Genomic DNA, 13944 nt, shown 5'->3' on the forward strand with positions numbered 1-13944 from the left:
CCCGCCACATAGGCCCTGGCATTAGAAGGAATTCAAGGCCACCGCCGGACTCAGCAGCCACCACATGGTCCAAGAGGATCTTTTCGATGTGTTACCTGGCGGTAAGGCTACCACAGACAACGACAAGATCCGTATGGCTGTCAACACTGAAGCATAGTCACTAAATCACAGAACCTTAGAAATCTGTCGATTTCCCGGACGACATTTGGCAGGTGCCACTGACTGAGGGTCTCCACACGTGAGCTCAACGATCACCTTGCTGCGGAAAATATCTGAACTCGTCTGTGAATAACACGTTTCATCAGTGACGAAATTCGCAGTTGGCACTGGAACGGCAGAACTGAAGGCGAACTGGAACATGCTGTGTCAAGCAGGGTACGCAAACAGGACGTCTGGGTCGTAAGGTCGTTCAAAAATGCGTGTGAATTTCTAAGGGACAAAACTGCTAAGGTCATCGGTCCCTTGACTTACCCAATACTTAAACTAACTTACGCTGAAGACAGCACACACACCCGTGTCCGAGGGAGGACTCGAACCTCCGGCGGTTGGGGCCGCGCAATTGATGACATGACGCCTCCAACCGCGCAGACACTCCGCGGGGCTCGTAAGTTCGTTTCTCATAACCTTTTCATTACAGTCTGATCGTACACAGCGGCTCCAACGGACCTTCTGACATCCTCTTGCAGCGCTCTGGCGATATCCGTTCTGTTCCTTCTATGCCCCAACGCAGAGATGACTAGACATTACTCGTTGCGTGACGCTGTAAAGCGTCGGCGACCCTGTCCAACTCGACCAGTTGTAGCAGTAGAAACTAACAATTTTGGAGTTAAACATTGACAATTTCAATTTTACTATAAATACCGTTTATTAAGCAACAGACAGGAAGGTAACTTTGTAGAACAGAAATGTTCCGTTGGTTAGCAGACTCTTTGTATATCCTCACTCAGTCTATGGACAGTTCACAATTACCGGTTTCTAGGGGAATATAATAAAAAACCAATCGTCATGAGACACATCTACATCTACACAGAAACTCCGCAAACTACGGTAAGGCGTGTGGCGGAGGGTACTCATTGTCACTACCAGCCATTCCCTTTCCTGTTCCATTTGCAAATAGAGAGAGGGAAAAACGACTCTGTTTTTCTCCATATGAGGCCTCATTTCTCATCTTTATCTTCGTGGTTCTTACACTCAATGTATATTGGCGCCAGTAGAGTCGCTCGGCAGTCATTTTCAAGTGCTGGTACCCTAAATTTTCCTAATAGTGTTCCTCAAAAATAACGTCGCCTTCCCTCCAGCGAGCTCCATTTGAGTTGCCAAAGCATGCCCATAACACTTACGTGTTGTTTGAATCTACCGTTAACAATCCTAGCAACGTGCCTCTGAACTGTTTCGATTTTTTTCCTGAAAACCGACCTGGTATATTTCCCCCCAAACACTCGAGCAGTACTCAGGAATAGGTCGCACCAGCGTTCTGTATGCGGTCTCCTTTACACATGAACTGCAGTTTCCTAAAATTCTCTCCATAAACAGAAGTCGATCATTCACCTTCCCTATCACAGACTTTACATGTTCGTTCCATTTCATACAGCTTTGCAATGTTACGCCCAGATATTTAAACGAACAGGACACTACTAAACCTGTATCGGAATATTTCGAGTTTGTTTTTCTTTCTTACCCACACTAACTCATACATTTAGAGCTAAGTAGAGGTAACGCAAGATAGGTATGCAACACACCCAGTGGTCAGGTAACGTGTGCATTACCTTAACTGAGGAAAACTACCGTAGTCTACGCTTACTAACGATAGTCTACGGTACCATACGGTAGTTTTACATCTGTCCTCACCAGTGAGGAGTACGTGTGATGTAGTAACGTCGTCACACATGGTTACCCATTAAGCACCAGGAAGCACTTTTCTCCAGACGGCAGGGGCACCCCGGACCAGCCCACTTGTAAATTCCTCCAGAATTTTATATGCGTGTAGGCATAAGCCCGAAGCAGGCATCTGTGGAGATCGTAAAAAAGGGGAAGTAGTGCTTTTATACGGGCTCCGGAGATTTGTGCCGCCTATCGTGGGCTGACAAATGTGCGATGGGTATCTGGTGGCTATCAGGAGCTTCGCATGGCTATTGGCTCAACTTCCCGCGGAAGGAGGGCGGCGGACCCTCGCACAGACGCCAGTCCCGCTTAATGATTGTATCGTATGTCTTCCGGACGATATCGCGGCTGGGGAGATGCTGAGGGGGACCCCGGCGTGAGCGATGTCCCTCATCCGATGCTATCAGCACCGAGACCATTAGGCTGCCTGAAGGATCGGTGCCACATATTGTTTTCCCTTTAAGGAGAGTTGCCCATTACCCTGATCTGAATCCGAAACTGTACTCGTGTTCGCTATTAGAGAGTTTACAACAACAAGTGAAAATACTGCCTTTGAAACTGACTTAATTTTCGAAGAGGAATACAGCAAATTGGCGGAAAATTAGACTATAATAGCACAATAAATTGCTAACAGAGAGCACGACGTGAAGTAGAGCAGCATGTCAAATTCATTTGTGTGGTCATAACTGCTTCACAATTACACTTTGTTAAAGAAAAGCGAAAAATCCATATTTATTGGAAGCATTGATGCCCGATGGATGAATGAACACTACTGGCCATTAAAATTGCTACACCAAGAAGAAATGCAGATGACAAACGGGTATTCATTGCACAAATATATTATACTAGAACTGACATGTGATTACATTTTCACGCAATTTGGGTGCATAGATCCTCAGAAATCAGTACCCAGAACAACCACGCCTGGCCGTAATAACGGCCTTGATACGCCTAGGCATTGAGTCAAACAGAGCTTGGATGGCGTGTTTAGGTACAGCTGCCCCTGAGGCTTCAACGCGATACCACAGTTCATCAAAAGTAGTAACTGGCGTATTGTGACGAGCCAGTTGCTCGGTCAGCATTGACAAGACTTTTTCAATTGGTGAGAGATCTGGAGAATGTGCTGGCCAGGGCAGCAGTCGAACATTTTCTGTATCCAGAAGGGCCCGTACAGGACCTGCAACATGCGGTCGTGCATTATCCTGCTGAAATGTAGGGTTTCGCAGGGATCGAATTAAGGGTAGAGCCACGGGTCGTAACACATCTGAAATGTAACGTCCACTGTTCAAATTGCCGTCAATGCGAACAAAGAGGTAACCGAGACGTGTACCAATGGCACCCCATACCATCACGCCGGGTGATACGCCAATATGGCGATGACGAATACACGCTTGCACTGTGCGTTCACCGCGATGTCGCCAACCACGGATGCGACCATCATGATGCTGTAAACAGAACCTGGATTCATCAAAAAAAAATTATTTTTTTTTTGCCATTCGTGCACCCAGGTTCGGCGTTGAGTACACCATCGCAGGCGCTCCTGTCTGTGATGCAGCGTCAAGGGTAACTGCAGCCATGGTCTCCGAGCTGATAGTCCATGCTGCTGCAAAAGTCGTGGAACTGTTCGTGCAATGGTTGTTGTTTTGCTAACGTCCCCATCTCTTTACTCAGGGATCGAAATGTGGATGCACGATCCGTTACAGCCAAGGGGATAAGATGCCTGTCATCTCGACTGCTAGTGATACGAGGCCGTTGGGATCCAGCACGGCGTTCCGTATTACCCTCCTGAACCCACCGATTCCATATTCTGCTCACAGTCATTGGATCTCGACCAACGCGAGCAGCAATGTCGGGATACGATAAACCGCAATCGCGGTGGGCTACAATCCGACCTTTATCAAAGTCGGAAACGTGATGGTACGCATTTCTCCTCCTTACACGAGGCATCACAACAACGTTTCACCAGGCAACGCCGGTCAACTGCTGTTTGTGTATGAGAAATCGGTTGGAAACTTTCCTCATGTTAGCACGTTGTAGGTGTCGCCATCGGTGACAACTTTGTGTGCGTGTTCTGAAAAGCTAATCATTTGCATATCACAGCATCTACTTCCTGTCGGTTAAATTTCGCGTCTGTAGCACGCCATCTTCGTGGTGTAGCAATTTTAATGGCCAATTGTGTATGATGCTGAAAGGCAATTTCACCGTGCAGTTGACAAGAATAGTAAACAGGGTACATGTCGATACCAGGGCGTAAAGTCCTTTCGAATTCAGTCCCTGTACCTAGCTGGACAGTAAATATGCCTCGCAGGTAAGAACGTGCACTATATACGCAGATGTCAGAGAGGACGTGCTGTTGGGCTCAAAAATGCCGGCTGGAGAAAATGGCGAATCGCTCGACATATGGATAGACGCGATGCCGCTCTTCCACTGTGTTGGCAGGAATGGGTTAACCATGGTGGAACATATCGTCAAGAAGGAAAGACGACAGATCATGAGAACCGAGCAATCGTCAGACAGGCTCCCAGAGTCCAGGATTCATCGTTATCATAAATCCGACTTGCAACTGGCGCTTCAGTGACGACAAGGACCATTAATAGGGGGCCGAGGTCACGGCGTCGCTTCCGCCCACCACCAGTGACCCGTTTGCATTGTTGTCGGGCGCATACCGCCTTGAATCTCATTGGCTGGAGTAGAATTGTGAAGCTCTTTCACTTGAATAAATCATCTAGTACTTCTGAGACTGTACACATTTGTTTGTTTGTACATTTACATCGCTTCAATCAATTTCCGCGTCATTCGAATGATTCCTTTGTGGTACGTCGTTCTTTTTTATTTTATTTTTATCTTGCTTATCTTTAGAGTGTGTTGAAGGTATTTCAATCCAGTCTTTGCAACCACTAAAAATGTGTGTTTCTCCTGCGAAACTCATTTCGTTTTTTTCCATTTGAAACATCGTCATCGGTCTGGAATGAATTATATTTGCTATTTTGCTTTACTTCTAGAAAGCCTTCGTTTCAACAGACGTTTAAGACTGATCTGTACAGACCTAATTTTTTGTCTGTTTGGGGCTTATATCTGGAATTATCGTCTGCATACGAAATTGGGATAAAACTATTAGCGTCAAATACTCTTTAGATCTTTAAGGAAATCAAAATTGTAAATACGTTTCAACAGAGATTACTGACGATGTTTTAAATGAATAAAACGAAGTGCTTCTGGTAGAATAAATATGCATTCTTGGTAGATGTAAAGGCTGATTTAAAGTAACTTACGTAATTATGGCGATCAGTTGACTTACTAGACAGCTATTAATGCCCCAATGGAAAATGAGAGAAGACAGCAGTCCAACAAGAGGACTGAACAACTGTGATTCTTCAGTTTCACCAGGCGTTGATGATGGGAAGATAATTCTCGGTTATAGGACAGGATCTCATTGTCCAATCAGGTTCCTCTCAGAGTATGCAGACATAATAGCGCCTTTCTTAGCAATTATATACAACCGTTCATTTGACGAAAGGTCTGTTCATCAAGTCTGCAAAGTAGCACAGGTCAAAGCAATATTCAAGAAAGGAAATAGGAGTAAACCATTCAATTACAGACCCTTATCACTGACCTCAATTTTCAGTAGGATTTTGGAGCATATACTGTACTAGAACATTAAGTATCACCTTGAAGAAAATGACTTATTGATACATTACCAACACAGATTCAGAAAATATCGTTCTTGTGCAACACAACTAGCTCTTTATTCCCATGCAATAATGAGTGCTGTCGACCAAGGATCTCAGATCGATTCCATACTGCTAGATTTCCAGAAGGCTTTTGATACCGTTTCTCACAAGCGACTATTAATCAAGTTGTGTGACTGGATTCGTGATTTCCCCTCGGAGAGGTCACAGTTCGTAGTGAAAGACGGTAAATAATCGAATAGAACAAAAGTGATATCTTGCGTTCCGCAAGGTAGTGTCATAGGCCCTCTGCTGTTCCGATTTACATAAATGATCTAGGTGATAATCTGAGCAGCCCCCTTAGATTGTTTGGAGAGGACGCTGTAATTTACCGTCTAGTAAAATCATCAGACGATCAGTTCCAATTACAAAATGATCTAGAGAGAATTTCTGTATGGTGCGAAAAGTGGCAATTGGCACTAAACAAAGAAAAGTGCGAGGTCATCCACATGGATACTAAAAGAAATCAGATAAATTTTGGGTATACGATAAATCGTACAGATCTAAAGGCTGTCAGTTCGACTAAATACCTAGGAATTACAATTACGAGCAACTTAAATTGGTAAGACCTCATAGCTAATATTGTGGGGAAAGCGAAACAAAGACTGCGGTATGTTGACAGAACTCTTAGAAGATGCAACAAACCCACTAAAGAGACATCCTACATTACACTTGTCCGACCTCTGCTGGAATATTGCTGCGCGGTATGGAATCCTTACCAGGTAGGATTGACGGAGGACATCGAAAAAACTCAAAGAAGGGCAGCTCGTTTCGTGTTATCGCGCAATAGGGGTGAGTGTGTCACTGATATGATACGCGAGTTGGAGTGTCAGTCCTGAAACAAAGGAGGTTTTCTTTGCGGCGAGATCTATTTACGAAATTTCAGTCACCAACTTTCTCTTCCGAATGCGAAAATATTTTGTTGACACCCACCTACGTAGGGAGAAATCATCACCATAATAAAATAAGAGCTCGAATGGAAAGATTTAGGTGTTCCCTTTTCCCACGCGCCATTCGAGAGTGAAATGGTAGGGAAGTAGTATGAAAATGGTTGGATGAACCCTCTGCCAGGCACTTAAGTGTGAATTGCAGAGTAACCATGTAGATGTAGAACATGCACAATATCTCTGTAAACGACCAACTTGTCACCACGATGTGCACTTACAAGCAGTTCATCAGTGCCTTTTACAACAAGCCCATGGTCGTTAACCGAAACTTTGTGCTGTTGGTCACTGAGGTCCTATATATCCCTGAGAATGATGCGGCGGTAGAAATGAGTGGAAACTGGAAATTTCCATCCAGCATACTGTTAGCAGCAATAAATTGTCTCTAGAAACAGGTTGCAATTCCTTGTTGGCTGGCAATGAATGGCAGTGCAGTATACAGAATGACCTTGGTGATAACTAGGGCCCGCTTTTCAATGAAAGTCATATTTTTTTCCTCAACTTTAGGATAAAGTTTACCATTTGGCGAGACTCCAGGTATTGCAGAGTAAAAAAAAAAGTACTGTTATTGTGAATATAAAGTCATATTTACACCCTTTTTAGTACTAGGTGACATTTCCGTCAACTTTTATCGTGATAGAAGATATTTACGCCAACTTTTACCAAAAATTCATATACACTAAGCCAAAAAACGGTGCAGTACGAAGAAATTACCCGAATAGGACGGAAATTGGTAGACGTTATGTACATGTACAGGCAAACAGATAACTACAATTTCACGAAAAATGGGCGGCTTATTCAGCAGGGAGAGCTTCACAATTTGAAAAACTCAATAACGCGTTGACTCACCTCTGGCCCTTATGCAAACATTTATTCGGGTTGGCATTGATTGATAGAGTTGTTGGAGATTGTCCTGGGTGGATAGCGTGTCAAATGCTATCCAATTGGTGCGTTAAATGGTTAAAATCCCGAGCTGGTTAGCAGGCCTTATCCATAATGCTCCAAACCCTCTCAATTGTGGAGAGATCCGGCCAAGGCAGGTGAGCACGAAGACAAGAAGTAGAAACTCTCGCCATGTACGGGCGGGCATTATGTAGCTGAAACGCAGACCCAGGGTGGCTTGCTATGAATGCCAACAAAAAAACTTAGAATATCGTCGACGTACGTCCGTGTTGTAAGGGTGCTGTGAATGACAATCAAAGGGGTACTGCGAAAAGAAATGGCACCCCGTACCATCACTGGTGGTTGTCGGACCGAACTGCGGACGACAGTCATCAGACAGGTATCCCACCTCCGCGCTGCCCGGGGCGTCTCCAGACACGTCTTCGTGTGTCATCGGGGCTCAGTTCGAGGCGGGACTTACCACTGAAGACAATTCTACACTGAAGTGCCAAAGAAACTGGTATAGGCATGCGTGATCAAACACAGATATATGTAAACAGGCAGGATATGGCGCTGCAGTCGCCAACGCCTATGTAAGACAAGTGTTTGGCGCAGTTGATAGATCAGTTACTGCTGCTACAATGGCAGGTTATCAAGATTGTAACATTATGGGCTCTCCAAACTGCTTGAGATTTTCACGATCTAACGTCTCAATTGGACAGAATTTGACGCGATAGGAGGACATTCAACAACTTCTATCAACCAATGCTAAAATGGCAAACTGCTTGCATAAGGACCAGCGCTTTATTGAGTCGTTCAATTTGTGAAGCTCTTTCTCTTGTATGAATCAACCAATTTTTCTGAAACTGTAATCATTTTTATATCTGCACATGTGTATCACACCCTCTGATTTACGTAATATTCAAGCTTTTCCATCGTGGTAGGCCGTTCTTTCTTATCCCCTTAAGATGTTTTTGGCGCGTCTTTCAGGCAACAAGAACAAAACATGAAAAACTCTTGATCACATTATGATTTTTAGTCTATAAGGTAGTATTGTCACAAATAAACGTAACTATTACTAAAAAACTTTATGTTGGACGACAGTAAACAAGCAGTCTAACACACTAATCGAACACTGATGTATTGACAAAACGCTCTCGAAGCCAACAAAGGTGGCTTCCGACGTAATAAACACCGCACGCGTCGTCGCACTATTCCGTTTGAATACAAACTCAGTCTAGTTCAACTTGGTGAATAAAGGTATTCCCAGAGCTTAAAGTTGCGATGTTTTTATTCGTGATTTTGGAGAGAAGTTCTTCAGCGCTGAATGGGGAACATTATTTTGTAAGCTACGTACAGTTATCGCAGAAAAGCGCTTTACTGTACAAAATACTGTAATATCGACAAACGTAGCAGATGTGTGAGGAGAAGTGCTGAAAATGACAGCAAACAAACGCTGTTAGTTGAGCAGATAGGTCCATCTTCAACTGTGCAATCATTCTTCAAGGACTTGTGCGGTGCCTTCCAACATACCATTGTATAAGCTGAAGATTCCAAGCTTGAAACAGTTCTAGGAGAGGTACACAACACATCTGGTTTTAGATGAATCTATATTGAGAAGGAGCAATTTGTTATATCCTACGTGACTGTTCCTTTATAGGGTGTAGAAAACTTTCCGCTACCAGTCACAATAAAAGATTATTTAGTCGTCACACGAACGGTTTCGGGCTTGTGCCCATCCTCAGATGTTTATACATTCATGTACACGTTTATATTGCCGGAGTCACTGTTGGAATACAAAGAAAATTATTTGCTGGTGACTAAACAGATACAAGTGAACAGTTGTAAGTGACAAGGCAGCACTTGTTGAAATATATGCACACTTTCATAAATATGAAATACTCGTATTATAATTATGCTGTGGTGGCATTTTTTCCACACAGCTGCACATTTCCTACCATTTTCACGTCCATGTTTCAGTTTTTTAAAATTTCTCTGCATATTTCACTACTGTGTCGTGGATTAGTGAAATTCCCTGTGTATTTGTGGACACTGCGTCTTTCATTTCTATGGCGAACAATACATAACCACATGTGGAGCAAGGGGCTATTCTGCAGGAATAAAGCCTTAAGCCCAACGAGCAGATACAGTATGCACTACCAGTTGTCAATCCCACTGGCGAAGAAATGGAATGATTTCCGTACACCCGTGCGAGCATGTACACTTATTCCTCCACATTTTTATCATATTTTCATCAGTTTTACGGAAACCATAAATTTTCATAATTTTACCAGTTTTTTCTGTAATTGCAACTCATTTTACCTAATTATTCGAGACCCAAATCACCACTCTCGATGATTTGTCATGTCATATAGGTAGGAAACCAGGGTAGCCTTAACTTCAACTACCTTCGTTTCAACTACTTCCAAAGGTCATCCAAAAACTCACTACCTGCATTCAGAATACTTGCACATAGATTGACGTAAATAGAGAAAAAGGTTATAAACTGTAATTAAAAATGTTAGGCTCTTTTTAAAGTTAGCGAATAAGACAAAAGCTTTATTACTTTAACATATACTTTTACGCACAGAAAACAACTTTTCATTAATGGATAGTGTGCTTCTATTTACATCCATCTCAATTTTATCTCATATTTTAAAATTACATTGGACTCTTCTAATTTTTTCTCCAGCCGGTAAACTGACAGGTACAAAGAAGATATGTTCTCGAATTCCAAAACATATCTAATATTGTTATAACACTCCACATCTCCCTGGGTCTTTGATACCAGGTCTTCTGTCTCAGATTCTCGTGGAATTTACGTGTAGAACTTTACAACTTTTGGAAACGAGAGCACATTATGTGTCGTTAGGCAGCCTGCTTTGGGGGCTTCAAACGGTTTTTATGTTGCTCAATGCGCATCATCCAGTCTAGCACCCTTAGAGACAATGTAACCTTTTTAAAGAAGATCCAGGTGATAGCGGAGCTTTAGAAAAAGGACAAGTCCCATCTGTATCACCCTCTGGACTGCTGAATAACAAAGTAACCAGCATGCTGGGTGACGTGTGTGTTGTGTGAGAAGATTCAACACGACGAGTGTTTGTGCAGGACTGTTATTCCACCCATGTAAACTGAACAGCTGACTGACTGGCTGTCACGGTGTCAGTCTCTCCAGCCTCTGACCTTCTGGTATGGCTGGTGACGTGCACACAAGTGCCGGCGTGGCGGACGCCCGTGCAGAGCTCTCCGACTGGCGTGCGCGAGCAGAGAGGCAGTGTCCTGGCCGGCAAGACGGCAGGTCTCCAGCGATCAGTGGCGGGCGCTCGCTTAGCTACTGTGTGACATCAGAACTTTTTTCCATCACCGAAAACGTTGTGGTGGAAGAGGGTCCGTGTTTTCTCAAACATTAGTTTATGAAAGACCTCGCATATACATTCCTGGAAATGGAAAAAAGAACACATTGACACCGGTGTGTCAGACCCACCATACTTGCTCCGGACACTGCGAGAGGGCTGTACAAGCAATGATCACACGCACGGCACAGCGGACACACCAGGAACCGCGGTGTTGGCCGTCGAATGGCGCTAGCTGCGCAGCATTTGTGCACAGCCGCCGTCAGTGTCAGCCAGTTTGCCGTGGCATACGGAGCTCCATCGCAGTCTTTAACACTGGTAGCATGCCGCGACAGCGTGGACGTGAACCGTATGTGCAGTTGACGGACTTTGAGCGAGGGCGTATAGTGGGCATGCGGGAGGCCGGGTGGACGTACCGCCGAATTGCTCAACACGTGGGGCGTGAGGTCTCCACAGTACATCGATGTTGTCGCCAGTGGTCGGCGGAAGGTGCACGTGCCCGTCGACCTGGGACCGGACCGCAGCGACGCACGGATGCACGCCAAGACCGTAGGATCCTACGCAGTGCCGTAGGGGACCGCACCGCCACTTCCCAGCAAATTAGGGACACTGTTGCTCCTGGGGTATCGGCGAGGACCATTCGCAACCGTCTCCATGAAGCTGGGCTACGGTCCCGCACACCGTTAGGCCGTCTTCCGCTCACGCCCCAACATCGTGCAGCCCGCCTCCAGTGGTGTCGCGACAGGCGTGAATGGAGGGACGAATGGAGACGTGTCGTCTTCAGCGATGAGAGTCGCTTCTGCCTTGGTGCCAATGATGGTCGTATGCGTGTTTGGCGCCGTGCAGGTGAGCGCCACAATCAGGACTGGACTGCATACGACCGAGGCACACAGGGCCAACACCCGGCATCATGGTCTGGGGAGCGATCTCCTACACTGGCCGTACACCACTGGGGATCGTCGAGGGGACACTGAATAGTGCACGGTACATCCAAACCGTCATCGAACCCATCGTTCTACCATTCCTAGACCGGCAAGGGAACTTGCTGTTCCAACAGGACAATGCACGTCCGCATGTATCCCGTGCCACCCAACGTGCTCTAGAAGGTGTAAGTCAACTACCCTGGCCAGCAAGATCTCCGGATCTGTCCCCCATTGAGCATGTTTGGGACTGGATGAAGCGTCGTCTCACGCGGTCTGCACGTCCAGCACGAACGCTGGTCCAACTGAGGCGCCAGGTGGAAATAGCATGGCAAGCCGTTCCACAGGACTACATCCAGCATCTCTACGATCGTCTCCATGGGAGAATAGCAGCCTGCATTGCTGCGAAAGGTGGATATACACTGTACTAGTGCCGACATTGTGCATGCTCTGTTGCCTGTGTCTATGTGCCTGTGGTTCTGTCAGTGTGATCATGTGATGTATCTGACCCCAGGAATGTGTCAATAAAGTTTCCCCTTCCTGGGACAATGAATTCACGGTGTTCTTATTTCAATTTCCAGGAGTGTATTTATCACTGCTATCTATCTGTGGCGGAAATTAAATACACTACTGGCCATTAAAATTGCTACATCAAGACGAAATGCAGATGATAAACGGGTATTCACTGGACAAATATATTATACTACAACTGACATGTGATTACATTTTCACGCAATTTGGGTGCATAGATCCTGAGAAATCAGTACCCAGAACAACCACCTCTGGCCGTAATAACGGCCTTGACACGCATGGGCATTGAGTCAAACAGAGCTTGGATGGCGTGCACAGCTACAGCTGTCCATGCAGCTTCAACGCGATACCACAGTTCATCAAGAGTAGGGACTGGCGTATTGTGACGAGCCAGTTGCTCGGCCACCATTGACCAGACGTTTTCAATTGGTGAGAGATCTGGAGAATGTGCTGGCCAGGGCAGCAGTCGAACATTTTCTGTATCCAGAAAGGCCCGTAGAGAACCTGCAACTTGCGGTCGTGCATTATCCTGCTGAAATGTAGAGTTACACAGGGATCGAATGAAGGGTAGAGCCACGGGTCGTAACACATCTGAAATGTAACGTCCACTGTTCAAATTGCCGTCAATGCGAACAACAGGTGACCGAGACGTGTAACCAATGGCACCCCATACCATCACACCGGGTGATACACCAGTATGGCGATGACGAATACACGCTTCCAATGTGCGTTCACCGCTATGTCGCCAAACACGGATGCGACCATCGTGATGCTGTAAACAAAACCTGGATTCATCTGAAAAAATGAGGTTTTTACATTCGTGCACCCAGGTTCGTCGTTGAGAAAACCATCGCCGGCGCTCCTGTCTGTGATGCAGCGTCAACGGTAACCGGAGCCATGGTCTCCGAACTGATAGTCCATGCTACTGCAAACATTGTCGAACAGTTCGTGCAGATGGTTGTTGTCTTGCAAACGTCCCCATCTGTTGACTCAGGGATCGAGACGTGGCTGCACGATCCGTTACAGCCATGCGGATAAGATGCCTGTTATCTCGACTGCTAGTGATACGAGGCCTTTGGGATCCTGCACGGCGTTCCGTATTACCCTCCTGAACACACCGATTCCATATTCTGCTAACAGTCACTGGATCTCGAAAACGTGAGCAGCAATGTCGCGATACGATAAACCGCAATCGCAATAGGCTACAATCCGACCTTTATCAAAGTTGGAAACGTGATGGTACGCATCACAACAACGTTTCACCAGGCAACGTCGCTCAACTGCTGTTTGTGTATGAGAAATCAGTTGGAAACTTTCCTCGTGTCAGCACGTTGTAGGTGTCGCCACCGGCGCCAACCTTGTGTGAATGCTCTGAAAAGCTAATCATTTGCATATCACAGAATCTTCTTCCTGTCGGTTAAATTTCGCGTCTGTTGCACGCCATCTTCGTGGTGTAGCAATGTTAATGGCCAGTAGTGTACTTAATTTGCATAATGTTTGCCTGTGATTCTCAAACGTTGAAAATGTGTCCTGTGATGAAGAAGGATCACTGTAAGGTGGTGGTTAGTGTTTAAGCGATCTGTTTGACTCCTGTGAGTTGTTAAACAATTAATTTGATAGATTAGTGCAAATGGACTATTTCCTGTCATTTCTATATCTCAATTGCGTCAGCTCTCTCGTTGTCCGTAGCGTTAGCCAGTAGGAA

This window comes from Schistocerca cancellata, chromosome 1 (assembly GCF_023864275.1).
Source record: "Schistocerca cancellata isolate TAMUIC-IGC-003103 chromosome 1, iqSchCanc2.1, whole genome shotgun sequence".
NCBI lineage: Eukaryota > Metazoa > Arthropoda > Insecta > Orthoptera > Acrididae > Schistocerca > Schistocerca cancellata.